The sequence below is a fragment of the Ambystoma mexicanum genome, chromosome 1p, assembly GCF_040938575.1.
Source record: "Ambystoma mexicanum isolate Mex_15411 chromosome 1p, UKY_AmexF1_1, whole genome shotgun sequence".
Taxonomy (NCBI): Eukaryota; Metazoa; Chordata; class Amphibia; order Caudata; family Ambystomatidae; genus Ambystoma; species Ambystoma mexicanum.
Window position 1 is genome coordinate 299,690,553 of NC_090921.1, and position 19,819 is coordinate 299,710,371.

Genomic DNA, 19,819 nt, shown 5'->3' on the forward strand with positions numbered 1-19,819 from the left:
TAAGCATGCTTTAGGCTTACAAGTTACACAGTTTCATAGGCATCAAAATACAAATCAATTCGAATACAGTATATATTACAGGTGCATTACAAAAATGGAGTCAGTACGGCATTCAGGTAATACAGGTGAGTCGTCGTCTCAGCAGAGGCAGTGGTCCAGTAATTAGCTAGGTCAAGTAACTCGTGCAGTTATGTTATAGGTCATTTTCTTTGAGCCATTTGATCATGTTTAATCTGAAGAGTGGGTAAGATTGGTTAGTTCTTAGAGTAGGTGGGAGGGAGTTCCACAGTGGGGCCGCTTTGACGGGGTAGCTATTTCCCCCGGTTGTCTTCATTTTGAAAGGGGGGGACTGATGAGCAATTTGTATAGGCTGTTCTAGTAGGTCAGGATGTGACTCTTCTTTTGAATCTGTTAGATAGCTCGGTGCCGCATTATTAAGGCACTTGAAAGTTAGAGAAGCAGTTTTAAGTTTCATTTTGTCAGCTGTAGAGAGCCAGTTGGATTGTCTTCTGATCGTTGTTATATGTTCTCTTTTGGAGATTCCTAGTCCCGCTCTAAGGGCATTGTTTTGCAGTATTTGAATTTTCTGCGCGATATATTTGTTGGATCCCAAGTAGAGGGTGTTATAATAATCCAGTTTGGACAGCACAAGTGCTCTTGCCAGCGTGGTGCAACTATTTGAAGAGAGGTAAGGTTTAGCTGCTTTGATCAGTTTACAAGTGTAGGCTGTGGATGATGCCATAGCATTCACTTGTTTTGCCACGGTGAGGTTAGATTTGAGGTAAAAGTCTAGTGTTTTTACCTCCTTTGGAACTGTAATTATCTGCCCATCTATGACAAAAGTGTAGTCTTGGCTAAGTTTCTTGATGTTCTGTGTAGTTCCCAGTATGATTTCCGTTTTGTCAACATTCAGGCATAGACCATGACGAGCCACCCATGCCTGGATGATGAGGTATATCTTATTCACCAAGGCCAAATCCTGCTTGTAATCCCCCGAAAGTGGGATGAGAATCTGGGTGTCCTCTGCGTAGTTAGTGTAGGTGACACCTAGAGAGTCCAGACCGTCAACCAGGGGCTTAGTAAAATGTTATACATGGTAGGAGAGACGCATGATCCTTGGGGTACACCACAAGTAATAGGGGCAGGGTCAGCAGCTGCTGATGTAGAGAAGACCCTCATGGTTCTCTCGCTTAGGAATGATTTGATCCATGCTATGGCATGTGGTGAGAAGTATGCTGCTGACTCTAGGTGGTTGCAGCGCACGTTGTGATCCACCAGGTCAAATGCTGCTGAGAGATCCAGGAGGAGAAGCAGGGCAGTTTTTCCTTGGTCTCTCAGCTCGTCAACCTGGGTCTTAAGATCAATGAGTGCTGTTTCAGTACCGTGTTGTGGTCTGAAACCTGATTGCCGCGAGCCTAGGAGTTGGTGCAGCTCCAGGAATTTCTGTATCTGTAAGTAGGCAAATCTATCTAAAATCTTTATTAAAAATGGCACCGTGGTGATGGGCCTGTAGTTTGTGGGTATGGCCAGATCCGGTTACGCTTCTTAAGGAGGGGGAGGACCCATGATTCTTTAAGATTACTCGGTCTGGTACCTGAGGAGAAAGAGGAGTTGATGAGTTTAGATATGAATGGTGATAAATCTCTAGCAGCATCTTTTATTATTTGAGCAGGACAATTGTCGCCTCTGCAATTTGATGGTTTAAGAGATAAGATTATTTTTTTCAACCTCCAATATGGAGACTTTGGTGAAGTTAAATCTTTGTTCGGGTTTGGCAGTGGTACTTGGTTTGTCGATTTGGGTAGTTGTAGGAGGTAAGTTCAGTTTTTTCTTATCGATTTTAGTTTGGAGGGTGGCAATTTTGTCGCATAGGGCCTTCTGGATGTCAGAGCACCATGTCTTATTTTTGATACAGTTATCAGGTACCAGGATGGGGTTCTCCAATTCTTTTAGTATTGTAAAGAGCTCCTTAGTTCCTGATTTTGTTAGCATTATTCTAGTGTCATAGCTTTCTTTTTTTGCTCGCTTTATTTCAGATTTGTATTTAGTTGAGATGGTGGTAAGGGGTGGCTTTGTTCGCCTCTGAAGGTGCTAGTCTCCAGGAGGATTTGCACCTAGGTTTTTCTTTCCTTAGTGATTTTAGGTAAGGGGTAAACCAGGCATTTAGGTGTGCTCTAGGTTTGCTGTTTCTAATTTTTTCTCAAATATTCTCAAATATTTAAATCATTGCCCATAGAATTTTGTCATGGCCTTTAACCAGTGACCATACACGACTGGTCCTCGGGTGGAGAAAAACGCTCCTTATGTGCTTGCGGTGAAACCAATGCAAATAGTCATCATTAAGCCCAATGCAGCCATTGTCGTAGTACCTGAGGACAGACTGCTTTTTTTAGTTCATTGCAACCATGTAACTTCCTTCTATGTTCCATATATCTTTGTCGCACCAATGTAATATCTGCTCTAGAAACACTTAACGGGGCAGCATCGAGTCCTGGCAAATCAACGCTCCAAAATATTGTCTACAGCTTTGATCTGTGTCGATTTTATAGGACCCAAGCCCCACACTTCTGCTCCATACATGCATAACACAAAGAGCTTAGCACAATAAATATCAGGAATTGGCTTAATAGTTAGGCCACCCATCTCAAGCGCATATCTATTAAGCACACCACAGGTCTGAGTAGATTTGTGTGTTGACTCCAGAATGTGATCAGTCCAGTTTGCCCTGCTATTGAATATCGCACCCAAATAAGTAAATTTTTCCACTGAGTCAAGTTTATGTCCGGATACAAATAAGGGAGGTAGATTTTTAGTTTGTCTGCCGACACATATAACCTGAGTTTTTTGTACTGTTACGAACAGATCTCTACAGCCCATGTACTTAGCATACGCATGAACGAGCTTCTGCAGCGCTAGCGGGGTGCGTGCCAGCAAACCTACATCGTCTGCTTAAGATTGCACACTGATCTTTCACCCTGCAACTCTGGGTACGTTGTTTGTGGCCATGTTTAATTCCTTTGCCAAATTCCAGACATGGAGGTTGAACAGTAAAGGGGCAAAGAGGCACCTTTGCCTGACTCCACATAAAATATTGAATGACAGAGATAGTGTTCCTTCACTGTCCAGCCTCACCGGTGCTCTCAGGCCTGTGTTTAGAGATATCAGTGTTTTCAGAATAGGCACCGGTAAACCCAGACATTGCAGGATGTTCCACAGCTTTTCACTATTGATCCTCTCAAAAAGTTGGCTACGGTCCATCAACCCCAGGTAAACTGTTGAGCCGTATCCTTTGCTATACTTATCTAGAATCAGACTTATACTCAGCACTTGATCCACTGTGCCAACACCTGTCCTGAACCGTACTGTTCCTCCAACAGTATCCCATTTTCTTCTCGCCCATTTTAATATACGGGTGTAAATTGCCCAGCTACTTTGCAGTGGAATCAATCAAGGAAATGTACCGATAGCATGGGTCGAGCTTGTCACCTTTCTTAAAAATGAGAATTATAATAGGTTTTTGCAAACTACCTGGGAATATGCTTTGAACCACAGGTGCATTAAAAATGTTTGTAAAGACGGGAACCCATATATGATGTTCATGCCTGAATATATCTGTCTCCACCTGGTCTAGAGCGCGTGCCTTTACGGAGGGGATAGAAAACAGAGCTTCTTTTATATAGTCAACAGGGAACTGAAAGGGGCATCGATTATTCATAGTATAATTTAAACATGGACCACTAACTACTTTTGCATCAAAGCCATCGCCCCAACGGCCAAACATCCTGAAAAAATGATTGGTCTAAACTGAGTGGGCAGGGAACTCACTCAATTTGTCTCTGGGAGAACGGTTGCTGTACAAGACCATTTTACAAAAATCACTTTTATTTGGTTTTTTGGCTACCTCTTCCAGTTGATACCAGCATTTTTTCTTCCATACCTCTTTGGCATCTCTCTTGCTCTGATGCTGGAAATGCCGTTTGGAGGGATAGGGCCTCCTAGTCCTTGTCCTACCAATTCTCTGTGTGTGTTTTCCTTATGTTTTCTGCCACTGAGGTCCAGCCTGGACCTCTTTTGGTGAACAACACCCATGGGATACCCTTATGGCACCCATGGGTGGGGGCACACCCTTGTGCCCCTGTATGTTGCCCACAGAGCAGGGAATGGGCTGGTGGCCGTTAAATGCTGACTTGGCAGTGGCTCTGAGTGTCCTCCATTTTTGAGATACCCAGGCCCTGCCATAGGAATCAATGGATTCCTGCACAAAGGCAAGATGGCCACTGTCGCCTCTTGGATTCTACTGCCTTTAGCCCCGGCTCTGTTCCTTTCCTCCTGAATGGCATTTAAGTGGGAATACCATATATGGCTCTGGGACTGCCTCCTGTCGGACTGACTGGAGCCTTCCCAGGTGTTGTGTGTTGTGGGTACACCCTAGGGGTGGGAAGTGTGTGAATGGAGTTGGGAGTCCACTTACATTCTCTGTTGTGGGTGTCTGTTTTTTGTGTGTGTGACACAATGAATGACAGAGCCCTAACTGAAAATGACATGAATGCAGTGTAGTGTACCGAAGGACTGGGTACTTGGCCCAATCCACATTCATTGGTATGGATGTCTGGGTGGAGTGTATGGCCTGAATGTATGTGAGCCGAATTGGCTGCCTGCATGAATTCCCTTCCGTGTGATTGGCTGACTGAGCCTGGCTCAGCCAGAGTGAATGGGGAACAGATGTGTATATCTGGGGACCTCTCACGTACCAATTGGTTCAGAAGCTGAAGTTGAATCTTAACAAGAAAAAGCTGTTCCTTGAAGCCCTGCTGGAGGAAAAGTCTGCTGCTGCATTTCTTCACTGTAATCCGAATGTTGTTGTGTCTCCCAAGGACTGATACGGAGAACAACTGCGAAGGAGACATCTCCCCGAGCTACGAGGGACCATCGTGCATTCTGCTGCTTATTTTTGTATTTGGTTTGATTAAACCTTTCCAAACAGATACGAAACAGTAAAGATTTCCTTCAGAAATATTTCAAGAAAATCAATAGAATACAGATTATACAAACAGTATACAAACCTTGCTTCAATTCATCTGACTTACAATCATTTTAAAATTCAAAGTAAAACGTAAAACATAAAATACTTTCATAAAAAAAAGAAATAACAGTGCAGCATATTATAAAATCCAAATCCATATAGTTGTAAATCAATAGAAGCTACAAATCGAGTTAAGTCCAAAATTAAGGCAACATTGTCACCCTACATAAGCCTGGACCAAAAGAGACTTTGAGAAAATACAGTTTCAAGATGTAAATCAAACCCGACTATTTGTATTCTCAACATGCTAAAGTGGGTACATTCTATCATCCAATGCCTTAGCGTTTCCAATTGCAAAAAACAAGGGGGTGGGGGTCCCGGGAGTCTCTCTGCCAGACATTAGTCCTGGTTTCGAGAGCCTTACCCAGATTCTTTAGCTCACTATCTTTCACAGAGGAGAAATATCCCAAACATATCAGTCTTTGTCCAGCCCAGTGGCAGTCCAGCACCGAAATTCTAGGCAATTCTCCTCTGAACAAGAGTAGCAACATCAACTCCAGACACATGTTTCGGTCTGGTTGGACCTCATCAGTAGGGTGGAGCTGTGCCTCTCAAAGAATAGTGAGCAAGGGGACCACGTCTGGAGTCCCCTAGTAACTTGGGGTGAAAATACAGTTTCAAGATGTAAATCAAACCTGAATATTTGTATTCTCAACAGGCTAAAGTGTGGACATTCTATCATCCAATGCCTTAGCGTTTCCAATTGTGCAAAGTTATTGCAGAAACGTCAACTTGTATTTAGACCTTTAGTGTGTTCCATAGTTCAAAAATGGTTACATCGAAAACGCATATAAAGTGCACGTTCCTTGTTACAGGGAAAACGCTTTATATAAGTACAAATCTGTTCCCTCTTCCTAGGGAAACGAGCATAGTCTATAAGTATATGTCCCTAGGTTTTCAATAGTATTTGACCAATCATGGCTTTGGAGTTTCTTTTTGACACTCCCAGGGCATTTCATCAGTTTTTCCTCACTTGAGTTAATAATGCAGAGGAGAGAACACATTCTTTGCCCATACACTTCAACAGGTTTAGGAGCAGAATCCACCAACATTAGATCCAAATGTTCATAGAGTGAATTAGAAGGTGAGTCTAAGAATTTTGCATAATTTAATAGCTGCCTCCAATGAAGTCTTGTGCATAAAGAAACTAAACCCAGCTCGTGCCTAATAATGGCTTTTGGAAGAGAACTAGAAAAACTGAGCTCCTCTTTCCAGACTCGTCCCTGCAACGAGTTCAAGTGCCCACCTAGGTCTAGCAAACACATGTCTAATCCATAAAGTAGGATCGGCTTAATCTTTAACAGATAATAATTTAAAAGTGGCATCAATGAGAATTTACATACCCTAGTGTAGAGACATTTCATGTGTGATAAAAGCGGGCGCCTGTGGCAACTCGTTATTGAGGGTGTGTGGGGCGGAGTCCCTCCTTTCATCCTCTCCCTTCAATAACGATCCACCACTGTTGTACTGCAGGCAACCAGCAAATACATTGATTCTGCTGGCTGCCTGCAGTACATGACAGCAGCCAGCGTGAGGAGCAATGCCCTCCAATTAGTTACTGACGGTGGATGTGGGGTTGGATGGGTGTTTTCGGAGCAGCTCCCCCACCCCCACATGCACAAAGCAGAAGGCCCGGGGAGACGTGACAAATCACGTCATGATATATGATATGGCATATCAGAGATCCCGTCATAGATTTGTTAGGAACTGTAACTGCTATTTCATAGGGGTTCCAGTAGATCTTTTTTATATGGGAAGCCCAGAACCCCTCATTGAGGGGTAATGGTTCCCTCGTGGTTGCACCAGCCAAAGCAAAATGTATCGCGTACCAGAATTTCTTAGAATCATTGGCAAGAATGAGTCTGTTAATGAAGGACCAGTTTGCATTGGAGGTGCCCCGATGATAGTTGCGCAACCATTGCTTATGTCGGGATTTAACAAGGCGGCACTCCATCCTTCTTTCTTCCGCTTCCAGGTTTATTATTACGGCAAATGGGCCTCAGGGCTTTGTTTTTCTCCTTCTCCAGCATTGGATCTTTCATGGATTCACATGCTTGGAATATTCCCCGTCGTCAGACTGGGACCCCTCGGTACACATATATAGCCTTTTCCTATAGGAAAACTTCCGACACTTTTGTGTCCTATCTACGTCCTTTTAGGGCCCGTCTACGCATGCTCCGCAGGCCGTCCCAGTATAAGAGGCCCGCCCCCGCGGTTCCCCTTCAGATTTCAACCGTCTCCAAAGTAGTGGGATCTCCTCTTGTTGTCTTACTAATTTGTACTAGGTTGCCTTATTGGATTTCGAGTACGATATGTCCTCTGTATCAGGAAAAGCGCTGTTCCGTCCATGCGCGACGTGCGACTTGAAAAAGGTTTACGAGGGGGACGGACATATGGATTGTATATATTGCCTCCACCCTCACCATTCGGCGGATGCCTGCGACATATGCAAGGGTTTTTCTCAAAAAACCCTCAAAGACCGGAACCAACGCCTGGTGGCATGGCTGAATGAGGGTGCGGGGGCATACCCCCCCTCGGAGGTAGGCTCCGCACAGTCGGCGAAAACATCACGCCGCGCGGCCTCGTCGGAACCACCGGCAAAGAAATCTAGATCGTCGGAAAAAGAGTCGTCTGGAACTCACTCCACTACAGACTCCTCGTCAAAGAAATCATCCTCATCAAAAAAGCATGAGAAGGAAAGGAAATCCTCCTCTGGCGATCATCACAGATCGACCACGAGTCGAGAGTCGAGTAAAAGCGGGCACAGTGTGGAGAAGGCGGGACCGCCAAAACCACCTGCGGAGCCTGCGTCGTCGACGGCGATCCAGTCACCGGCCGCCTTCCCGCCACTAGCGCAAGGGGCATCCTCCGTCCCGTCGACAATGGCGTCGACGAGAGCCTCGTCGACGGGGGTCCTACAGGAGGCCTGGAGGCCTGAAGTCTTCGACCCTACCCCCCCAGAGGCTCTGCTACAAGAGCAGGCTATGTTGCTGTCCTCGGAGGACGAGAGCGAGAGAGTGGCTGGCCCAGCAGTCCTAGGGCTACGAGCGGCTGACAAGTCGTCGACGAGGGCATCCGTTACACCGGTATCTGCCCCTCTTCTCAATCCTCAATCGGTTTTGTCGTTGGATATTCTGTCCTCGCTTCAGTCCTTGCTACGGTCGTTGGACCAGCGACTTCCCCAGGCCAGCCTGCCACAGTCACCCGTCGACGAGCCGGTCCCGTCCCGTCAACCGCCGCACCCACGCACGCCAATCTCAACACTGGCGCAGGAGGAAGGTGAGCTGCCAGATTCGGAGTCTGACAGGGGAGCCATGTCAGAGGTCTCTTTATCCCCCTCCAGGGACCCTACCTGGGAGTCAGAGGCGGAGTTAGAAAACCCCAGAAGCCCAGCTCACCCGTCCCCTTCGGACGACATTGCGTCATTCCATTCGATGATGGAGAAGGCATGCAAAGAATTTGGTCTGTCCCAGGAAGAACAGAAAAAGGACTGTTTTTTGTTCGACCACATGGGCAAGAGGAGGAGGTCGGTGTTCTCGATACCGATACTTGACCATGTATGGAAAGAGGAGTTGCAGACAATGAGACACCCATTCTCAGAACCAGCAGTGAAAGGACGCCTAGAAAAAAAGTTTAAGGCTCCAGAGTCTCTACCCCCAAGTGTTTATCCTCTCAACCAACACCAGACTCAGTGGTGTCGGCGGCGGCAGCGAGGAAGGCAAAGGCACAGCACAAGTGCACGACTCCACCCGAGAACGAAGCGAGACGCCAAGATGCCTTTGGCAAGAAAGTGCTCTCCGTGGGAGCGACCACAGTAAAGGCCGCAAACTCTCTGGCAATTGTGGCCAGATACGATAGGGAGATGTGGCACAGGCTGGCTCCGCTGCTTGATCATCTTCCAGAAGCACAGAGGAAGGCGGCGATGCTACTGGTCCGAGAGGGTGAGGAAGCCTCAAATCACGCAATAAACATCGCGGTGGATCTTGCTGAGTCTGGCTTCAAGCAAGTGAACAATGGGGTCGTATTACGGCGACAGTCATGGCTGAAGTGTACCTACTTCAGACCAGAAGTACAATACAAGGTCTTAGATATGCCCTTTGAGGGAGACCTTCTTTTCGGTGAGAAGGTGGACGAGGCCCTAAAAGGGATGAAAGAAGATTCGGACACGGCACGTTCTTTGGGTGCCCTCCAGAGTGGCAGAAGCTACAAGTCTTTTCACCCCTTTAGAGGGGCTTCAGGTAATTCAAGGTTCTCTTCTGGAGACAGATCCTTTGCCAGATCGGCTTACCCCTCCCAGGGATACCGACGTGCCTCACAATCGGCTAACCGTCGACGAAACTTCCAGTCTTCCAGAAAACGACCATCATACCCATCGTCGGCGAGAGACAAGCAAACTAAAGATCAGCAGTGACGTTCCACAACCCGTTCTGGGGGGAAGAGTTTCAGCATATGTCGACGAATGGGAAAGGATAACGACGGACCAATGGGTGTTAGACACTATAAGACACGGACACTCTCTTCAATTCAAACACAGCCCTCCGCAAATTCCACCTGCGTTCACCGCTCAATCCCATATGAAGGCACTGCAACAAGAGGTTACACTCATGTTAGCGAAGGGAGTGATAGAATTAGTTCCAACATCACAGAGAGGCCAAGGAGTCTACTCAAGATACTTCGTCGTAAAAAAGCCGAACGGCAAATGGCGTCCCATTCTAGACTTACGCGATCTCAACAAGTCCTTAAAGAGCCTGAAATTCAAGATGCTCACTCTGCAGGAAGTCATCCGTGCAGTTCAAAAGGGAGATTTCCTGGCGTCCCTGGATTTACAGGACGCGTATTTCCATATTCCAATGCGTCGGAAACACAGGAAATTCCTACGTTTTGTAATAGGGCGAACCCACTACCAATTCACGGTTCTTCCTTTCGGGCTCAAAACCTCCCCCAGAACGTTAACAAAATGCCTGGCTCCAGTGGCTGCCTGGCTAAGGAAGCAAAGCCACCATGTATACCCATACCTCGACGACTGGCTGGTAAGGGGATCCTCCCCAGCGTCGACCAACACAAGTCTGCAAGCCGCCATGCAGCTTCTACAACGGCTAGGATTCGCCATAAACTTCGAGAAATCCTCTCTGCGGCCATCGAGAACGCTGGTATTCTTGGGGGCACAGTTCGAGACTCAGCTAGGGTTGGTGAAACCTTCTCTCGGCAGGACCTCAAGACTCATTCAACAGGCGGCCCGGCTACGGCGAAACACCAGGATCTCAGTGAGAAAGTATGTTTCGGTCCTAGGGGCATGGCATCCTGCATCCATCTGGTGAGAAACTGTCGACTTTTCATGAGGCCAGTCCAAGAATTCCTCGCAGACCGATGGACACAGGCTCAGGGATCGTGGTCGGACAGGATAACCGTCGACGACGACAAGCTACTTCGGACCCTTCAGTGGTGGCAGAGTTCCCACAATCTGAACAAAGGTGTGCCCCTACAGGAGCCGGAGTTCCAGAGCACCATAGTTACGGATGCATCCCTAACCGGATGGGGAGCGCACATGGGTGCTCTCCAAACGCAAGGTCGCTGGTCTCCAACGGAGTCACTTCTACACATAAACGTACTGGAACTCAGAGCGGTACGATGGGCCTTGAAGGCGTTCCTACCACACATCAAGAGGTCGCGTGTGCGAATACTGACCGACAATACAACAGCCATGTTTTATCTGAGGAAACAAGGAGGGACACGATCAAGGACTCTCTCCATAGAAGCCCAGAAAACATGGCATTGGGCATCGAAGCACGAAATCTCCCTCGTGGCTCATCACCTTCCAGGAGTGAGGAACTGCCAAGCCGACTCCCTCAGCAGAAACATGGCCCAGATACACTAGTGGGAAATGGACACGGGTCACTTGAAGAAAGTGTTTGAGAAATGGGGCCACCCCCCTCTGGACGCCTTCGCGACCAAAGAAAACAAGAAATGCGAGAAATTTGCAAGCAGGTGGCCCCAAGAGGGTTCAGTGGGGGAGGCGTTCTCCTTCCCATGGACGGACATGTTCCTCTATGCTTTTCCCCCGTTTCCCCTCATACGGAAAACAATACAGTGGATACGCAGATACAATTGCCGGGTGATTCTAGTGCACCATTCTGGCCGAGGCAACCGTGGTTCTCAGACCCCCTCCATCTATCGCTGGAACATCCCATAGCGTTTCCGAAAGTCCCGTACCTTCTATCCCGGGACAGAGGCACGGTGTGGCATCACGACCCGGACAGTCTCAACCTTACGTCCTGGCTCCTGACTTCTCGGAATTCGGTGCTTTAGACATTTCAGAGGAGTGCCAAGAAATTCTACAGGCGGCTAGAGCCCCTTCCACTAACAAATCCTACTCCTATAAGTGGCGGAGAATCTGTGAATGGTGTAGAAAACAGCGGGACCTACAACCATTGTTGGTGACGCCGGAACAAGTTCTACCTTACCTGCTCCTCTTAGCAAAAAAGGGATTGTCCCCCTCATCGATAAAGGTACACCTGGCAGCCATCTCGAGGTTCACAAGGAAGAGGCAGTCGTCTCCTCTATTCAGTGACAGACTGGTGAAACACTTCATGCGGGGTTTATTTCGAGCTTGTCCCCCGGTGAAACGTTTTCCCCCGGCTTGGAGCCTCAACACAGTGTTGGCAGGCTTGATGAAACCGCCTTTCGAGCCTATGGCCACGTCTGACATGAAATTCATTTCGTGGAAGTTGGCATTCCTGATAGCTATCACATCAGCCAGACGTATCTCGGAACTACAAGCGCTGGTCGTGGACCCGCCCTACCTAAGATTCTTTAAGGACAAGGTAGTCCTGGCAACTAACCCTACGTTCGTCCCTAAGGTTCCGACGGTATATCACAAACACTCATCCGTGGTTCTGCCTACTTTCTTCGCCACTCCATCGTCGGCAGCAGAAAGAACTCTTCATACCATGGACGTTAAGAGGGCTCTGAAATTCTACCTACATCGCACACAAGACATCAGGGCTACTCGGCAACTGTTCGTCGCATATGGTCCGTCGACGAGAGGTAAAGCAATCTCGAAACAGGGATTGGCCAGATGGGTCTCGTCGACGATTGCCTTTTGTCACTCTAGGGCCGGAAGGCCACTGCAAAGACATCCTAGAGCCCATTCTACAAGGTCGATGTCATCCTCAACAGCGTTATGGGCCGGAATTCCGCTGACGGACATATGCCAAGCTGCGGCATGGTCAGTGCCCCACACGTTTACCCGCCACTACTGCCTTGCCAGGCAGCATGCGGATGAGGTGCAGATGGGAAGAGCTGTCCTGCGCCATCTGTTTCAGTAAGGTAAGCTCCACGTTGTGGAGAGTGTGTTTTCTACCTTTGATGACAGTATACTTTCGGTGGGAAAGGTTATATGAGTAAACTTATTACTGCCGTGCATATGTGTTGAGTAGTAGGGTGAGGGTACGTTAAATTACATTCTCACCACCGTCTCAAGTGTTACTGCTATACAATCTATTCTAAGCATGTGAATCCATGAAAGATCCAATGCTGGAGAAGGGAATAGTTTCTTACCTGTAACTCCATTTCTCCAGCATTGGTATCTTTCATGGATTCACATGCGCCCGCCAAGCCTCCCCGGGACTGCAATGTATGTGATGGATAAGTTTAACCCTTCCTACTTTGGAGGGGCCGAAATCTGAAGTGGAACCGCGGGGGCGGGCCTCTTATACTGGGGCGGCCTGCGGAGCATGCGTAGGCGGGCCCTAAAAGGACGTAGATAGGACACAAAAGTGTCGGAAGTTTTCCTATAGGAAAAGGCTATATATGTGTACCGAGGGGTCCCAGTCTGACGACGGGGAATATTCTAAGCATGTGAATCCATGAAAGATACCAATGCTGGAGAAATGGAGTTACAGGTAAGAAACTATTCCCTTCTTCATTCTTTCTATTCCCACATCGTGGATTGCTCCCGAAGTGGGTCTAGGTCTCCATCATAAGAGGTGTCTGCCCTGGGCATAGCTGTGCTTACTGACCAACAGATCGAGTTTCCAGTCATGTGCCTCCAGCTTCTCCTCTAATTGTTTGTCGTTGTTGGCCACCATACTTTTGAAATTTCTGATGTTGACCATCGTCCAGCGCAGGTGATTACCCTGCATATTGATCACAGTGTTGGAGATTAATTTGGCCTTCGATTTAGAAGTATCTCTAAGGAAAGTATAACATGATCGCCAAGTTTGGTCGGACATACCTAGAGGGACAGGTTACAATTCTGCATGGCTTCATTAATAAAAACAAAATCGATTCTGCTGTTATAGGGTCCATTGGACTAGGCACGTGTGTATAATCCCCTTCCTTGGTTAGCAAGGGAGACATGTCGAATACAGCAAGAATGTCACACCAGACCCCTCCCAGGAAGCCCCGTGGCTGAGTCACCCAAGCAATCCACGTTGAAGTCTCCAGTAAAAATAATGGGACCCCTACAGTTGGTGGATAGCCACTCAAGCAGGATGTTTGTAGCTGTAGACTGGAGGGAGGTGGTGCAGTCTCCACCCGGGGTTCGGGGGGGTCGTAGATGGTCATCAACAATGCAGAGCATGTGTGAAAGGGGGAGTTGTAAATGATCCCACAGAGAAGGTTACTATGTAAGCACCTACCCATAAGGGGTTTCAAATTTTATAAAGCCTTGGTGCCCATACAAAGGCCTCCTTTGGGGCACCCAGCTAGCAGGATCTTTGACAAGCTGAAAAGCAGCATGAAGCTGTTAAGTCAAACGTTCCCGTCAGCCAGGTCTCCTGCAGGAAATAATATTTGCATTCAACAATTGAGCCAAGCTTTCACTGTGTCATAAAAAGGAACAATGGCCTCTCTAGTTCCAGGAGATGACACTGATTGTAGAAGGAGAAGACTTATATGAATATGTATTAGGGGAAACGTTTAGCGACAAGCCGGCTTCTCTGTAACTCTGTCACTTTTACAGCAAATGGGGTAGCATACACAACCGTAAAAAGTCCATTGTATCTTTGCTCCACCTACGTACACAATTCCTAACATAGATAAGCTCCCCAGGGAGTGGGTGGCCAGCTTGCAGTATCTATTGCAGCGCGGGTTTCGTCCTTCGCCTGTCGTGGAGCTATCTTTTGAAAGATAAGTTTGGTTGATTGGGTCAGGACAGTCAAATACATTTTGAACTCGTCTCAGCCCTATGAGCATCTGAAGCACTCCTAATGGGAGATACTGGCATGTGTATGCGCCGGCCGTTAAAATGTCATGGGATGAGAGGTGATGTTCCTTGCAGGGCTATGTCCGCATGCTGAAAAGTGCCAAAGGAAGGCAGTGGAGCCAGTTTATTTTAAAAGTAGCACAGAGCTAGGAGAGTTTTTGTTTTGACAAGCCATTGATCCATTCTACTACCCCATTGGCCCGGGACTGATAAACGGAACACATCTGATGCTAAATTCCCAAGAGTGCTGTTACCTCCTTGAACAAATAGTTATAGAAGCGCTTGCCATTGTCCGATTTTTAACATGTTGCATGCACCCTGTCGTGGTATCACCTCTTACTAGAAATGTTGCAGCCGACTTGGCATCCGGATGCGTAAATGGACCAGCTCAACCCACCGGGCGTAGGGACATACTAATATGATAAGGTATCTATGCGTGTTGCACCTTTCTCCCATGTCAGCGTAATTGATGTGGAGATCCTGGTACGGAGCAGTAGGGCGGGGCAAGGTGCCCCTGATAGTGCAAAGTGTTTCTCTGGTACTAAAGCTCTGGCAAAAACTCCTGTGAATTGGGGACAAACCAGTCCTCCTGTAAGTCTGCAGCAATATGTTGTTTGGATATCTCAGAAGGGTAATGTAGTTGGTCAAATGAAATGACCAGCAACTCATTTGGCATCACCCCCTTGCCAGTGGTGCACTGCCTCCAGACCAAATCTGTGGGTGACTGCACACACCCTCTTTTCTGCCATAGCAATTTTTTATCTTGAGGAACCGTCCCTGTAACTCAACGATTTCAGCTGTTGGCAAGGATGTATAGGGCGGTGGTAATAGTACTTGCATCTTCGCAACCTATGGGTATTAACCTATGTCAGGTATAGGAAGGTATGCTGCATTTTTGGCAGCCACGTCCATGCAACGTTTCTAAGAGAAACTTTGTCTGTGTTGTTAGTGTGGGTGGCACATTTGATGACCGCCACCATTGTGGGTTGGAATAGGGTGTATATTAGTCTTTCTAGGAGCGCAGCGTGTTGTGCAGGGGACCCTTCTGCTCTTTTAAATCCCCTCCTCCTCCATCTCGCTAAACCAAAATGTACAGTAGTGGTAGCATATGCCGAATTGGAGTAGATCGTCACCCTGCATCCTTGAGGTGCCTCCAGCGCCTCTATCAATGCTATTAGCTCAGCTGCCTACTGTAAGAAACTCATGGTGGCAACAGTAAAGACAGACACAAGTGATCACAGTTCAAGGGTGTTTATTTAAGCAATATGACCCGAGCGGTGGGGGCATTACCGACTCAGGTAATGCCCCGGGGCCCATAGTTAACAAAGGTCCTGGGGCATTAGCTGAGTCGGTAATGCCCCTGCCGCTCGGGTCATATTGCTAATAGTACCCCGGCCCGCATTATGTGCGTGACCGGGGCACTAAAAAAAATGTTTTCAGTCCCGAAATGCTGCAGCGTTTCAGGACAAAAAAAAAAAAGAAACGACCAAGAAAATGGCCGCCATGGAAAGGGAAAACGCTTGGCAGCCATCGGGAGCGGACGCGCTGGAAACACAAGTGTTCCCAGCGCGATGCTCCCGAAAAAGGATCAAAACGAAGGTAAGTGGGGTTGGGAGGGCGGGAGTGGGACGGGGCAAAAAATAAAAAGAAAATACGTACCTGTGTCCCCGGCGGGGGATGAGGGAAGCCCCCAGCCGTGTAGAGGCGCGGAGCGGGGATGGCCACGCTCAGAGTCTCCACACGGCTGGAGGCTTCCCTCATCCCTCGCTGGGGACACAGGCACCAGAAGGTAAGTTGGGGGAGGGAGGGCGGAAGGGAGGGAAGGAACGGAATTAAAAATATATATATATAAATAAAAAAAGACTTAACCGAGAACCCAGCGGGGGGCGAAGGCAGCATCTCAGCCGTGGGGATGCTCGGAGCGGGGATGGCCCCGCTCCAAGTCTCCACACGGCTGGAGGCTTCCCTCGTCCCCTGCCTGGGACGCAGGAACAAGAAGCTAAGTTGGGGGGCGGGAGGGAGGGAGGAAAGGGAATTAAAAAAATAAAAATAAAAGACCTATCCGAGTCCTCGGCGGGGGGGCGAAGGCAGCCTCGCAGCCGCGGGGATGGCCCCGCTTCGAGCCTCCTCATTGGTTGAGGGGCTGCCACGCCCCCCGCCGGGGACAAAGGCTGTGGAATCCCGATGGAGGGATTCCCGGCCTGGTAATGACTCGGCGAGGGCCAATCAGAATAGCTCTTTCATTCTGATTGCGCCCTCGCCGGGTACTAATAAACTGTATGCATTAATAATAAAACTGTATCTCTGCCCATCCTTTGGCTTTTATTCCCACTATTTTATTGAGTGCCTTTTGAACCTTCTTCGGAAGCCCTCTTAACTGCAAAATAAAAGAAGGGGGGGAAATCAACCGATCGCACGATTCCCCTATTTCAGCCCTCCACATCTCTTTAGTTTGTGAGAGATACTGGGCTGGGTCTTCATAGTCCCCCATGGAATGCTGCATAATGGATCCGAGGTCAGGCGCATCGGGGTACGCGCAACACAGCGCTGCCCACACTTGTGCTCTGATATTGTTGAAGTGGGCTCCTTCATGAATGTCCCCAACCACACATCTGGGTACTCAATTTTCTCCCAAATGTCATCTGCCTGGTCCCCCAATATGGGGACAAACTCTTTAAGTTTCCCACCGCTCGGGTAACCCCTGGTGTCTCCTCTTCAAATGCTTGGATCCATTTTCACTCCCCGGCCATAGGGGATGGCAATCTTTTTTTAATTGGTTTCTTTTTATCCATCTGAGGCCATGGAATATACTGGGCCCTCCAAGGTCCTTTGTGCAATAGGGGGAACTGAGTCCCCGTCACCTTCCTTATCGTCCTCTTCGCCACCCCTTTCCCCCTTAGCGACTGCTATGCGGCTGTACCTATTCTGTAATCTAGACCCCCATAAACGTTCTAGTCTGGGTGGGGTCTCTCCTTCCGCCACCTCATCCACGGTATCCCATTCCTCTTCCCTGGGGTCGCTGCCCATTTCGTCGTCTGACCTTACTGTCCCATAACCCAGGCTTCCCGTTCACTGTCTTCCTACTCCCTCGCCTTCCATTTCCATATGCAATCCGGCCAGCTCTTCCTGCACTGCTTTTAGAGTATCTTCTATCTCCCTTTGGGGTTTAGCATCTTTTGCCCCCTCTCCATGTTGCTACGTTGTGTCAAAAGAAACTGTGTCTGAAATATTTCGGTACTGTGGTCGGCAAATCAACTGGAGTGGGGTAGTCACCAGTGGGGGGAACATAGATGGGGTTTTTGTACCTTAGGGCAGCACGGTGGGGTAACACCCCGGTGGAGGTTGTGCCGTACCACTGTGCTCTTTGTTGTCGGCACCTGGTTTGGATGGGGCGGGATAGTCGATCCCTGGTGGGGCAGTGGTGCTAGTTTTACTCTCTACTATGGGTACTTCCGCCAACAGTTTTGCCTGGCTTGATGTGTCCTCTAAATCTTCCACCATCTTCCATAACTCCAACACTTTCTTCCTCTTTTGGAGCTTCTTACCCTCATATTTATATTGCAGAAACGTGTACATGTATACTAGTATTTCTTTATTTGTCCCCTGCTCAGGCCACGATTGGAACAACACTCCCTGCGTTTCAGACACCCATTGCTTATGATAATTCACAATCTTGTCCTTGTACAGAGGCAAAGCAGCACACGTATACTCTAACGGCGTCTTTGGCGTCAACCTTGGCGTGGCCCCTCTATTCTCTTCTACGTTTAGCAAATATATTTTTTTTGTCAAGAACCAATTCCACCCGTTCCCTCATACACACCTTTTCACCCTCTCCCGTACTGTCCTCGTCTATTCAATTACCTGTTACCCGTATCGCAACCTTCTTCTTTCCCCACTAACAAACTCTGCCCCAACATTCGCTCCCCCATCCCCCACACGCACCACTCACACTTCTAACCTACACACTTTACAACACATCATCAACGTCCCCAACCCCTCTAATGGCTCGAAGAATCAACAACAATAAAAAACACAGTTCAATAACAAAGTCAACACGCCACAAAAACGACTGTTTAGTTCCAACACCCCCTTTATATTGGGCGAGGGCAAAACTTAGTCTGCAAACATTAGAAATAACAATGTTATGGTAACAACATAATCTTTATCAATACATACAAAAATATATTATCCTAAAATGTAATAACATGTTCAACTTAACACACCCACAAACTTAAAAGTATACAATATTCACATTAAATAATAATAGATGCATACAAACAAGCAATTGTATAAAATGTAAAACTATTAAAAAGTATATTAAATGTACACCTATAATAAATGTTAAAAAAAGTATATAATATTTGTGTAATACAAAACGTCCCGTCTCCTTTCCTCCATACTCTATGGGTGTCCCTCCCTTTCACTGGAAATAAATGACTTCCCCTTTAAATGTAGGTGCGTGCGTGGCCCTAGGAGCATGTGCTCCCCTGACTAAGACCAGCAAGGAGACCGAAGCTCCCTGAGCTATCGGCCAACAGGTAGAGGGGTTGCAAGACTCCACCGGGTCCCTTCGCTGAGGGGCCGCAAGGTTCTGTTACCGGGTACCTCCCAGAGGGGCTTTGCTTTACTACCAGGAACATTCCAGAGGGGGCACCTACACGCAGCACTACCGGTGCCATGGCAGAGGGCAGTCCGCCTGCCAGGTCTGTATCTGAGTTGCAGGCCAGGTCCGAGCCTTCGCTCCTAAGCGTGTAGTCGGAGACCAGGGCCGGCTCATCATGCACCATGCAGTAGGCACGTGGCGCAGGGCATGTCAAAATGGCTGCCAGGCCAGACAAGGTAGCGGCTCGCCCGGAGCTGCCTCCTTCTGGAGAGCAGGCATGGGAATGCATGTCTAGGTGGGACTGGACCACTCCAGTGACCTGGTCCACGTCATACCTGACCACACCTGGACAGGGTAGGTATGCAGCACCCTGTGGGGTGCGGCAAGGATCACCAAGACCTCAGCAACCACACTGCCCAGCTCCCACACCCCCCTGCTTATGAGGATCGGTTCTTCGAAAAGTTCCTTACCCTCATGAAGTCACTGCAGATGAGCATCATCCTAAAGAGGTCATCAAGGACATGCTACGCCCTACACCGCCTCAGGCTCCAACGGTGTTGCAGTCCCAGGTACCGGTTCAACCCTCGGTTCCCACGCTCAGACCAGTCATACAGGATCCGCCTCCGCAGCAACCGCCGGCACTGCCAGTCAGTACGCCACAGCTGCCTGCACCCAGCACGCATCCATCCGCTCCAGACCTGCAAGACACAGCAGGCGACATGGACGAGGAGGAGGACCAGGATACTCCCTTGTTAGCTAAAGCTTTCCATGAGAGGCTGGCTGGTGTAACAGAATGCCTGGGGATTCTGCAGCCTCAAGTCGAGCAACCTGAGGCGTGGGTTCTGGCTGAAGTGCTGACCATTCGCCCGGCCCCAAAACTAGCATCCCTCTGCAAAAGGATGTAGAATCCCTTGCCAAGAAGGGATGG

At 48.3% G+C, this 19,819-nt stretch overlaps 1 protein-coding gene across 5 annotated transcripts in view; it reads left to right on the plus strand.

The window, feature by feature from the left end:
• ABCA7 (ATP binding cassette subfamily A member 7) overlaps positions 1–19,819 on the plus strand; it is a 2,687,121-nt gene that overhangs the window by 750,441 nt on the left and 1,916,861 nt on the right. The window lies entirely within an intron of this gene.